Source organism: Opisthorchis viverrini (genome assembly GCF_000715545.1).
Source record: "Opisthorchis viverrini unplaced genomic scaffold opera_v5_312, whole genome shotgun sequence".
In the NCBI taxonomy this organism is placed as follows: Eukaryota; Metazoa; Platyhelminthes; class Trematoda; order Opisthorchiida; family Opisthorchiidae; genus Opisthorchis; species Opisthorchis viverrini.
The window spans coordinates 413,437-413,729 of NW_008751970.1; positions in this window are offsets into that span (position 1 = coordinate 413,437).

Genomic DNA, 293 nt, shown 5'->3' on the forward strand with positions numbered 1-293 from the left:
CTGTCTCAGAAATCGGCGAGTTGTGGTCAGTTGACGTCATGGACCCCTTCTCGCTGACAACCAGTGGGAACAAACTCATCGTGGTGATGACAGAACACCTGTCGCGATGGATTGAGGCGGCAGCCGTGCCGAATCAGCGGGCGACGACGATCAGCGGAGTGGTAATGCATCACATCATGGCCAACCATGGGGTGCCAAAAATGATCCTAACCGATCAGGGGCCTTGCTTCGAGAGCGAAGGGTTTCGTAGTTGCTTGCAGAAGCTGGGTATCAGACGGCTAAGGACGGCACCA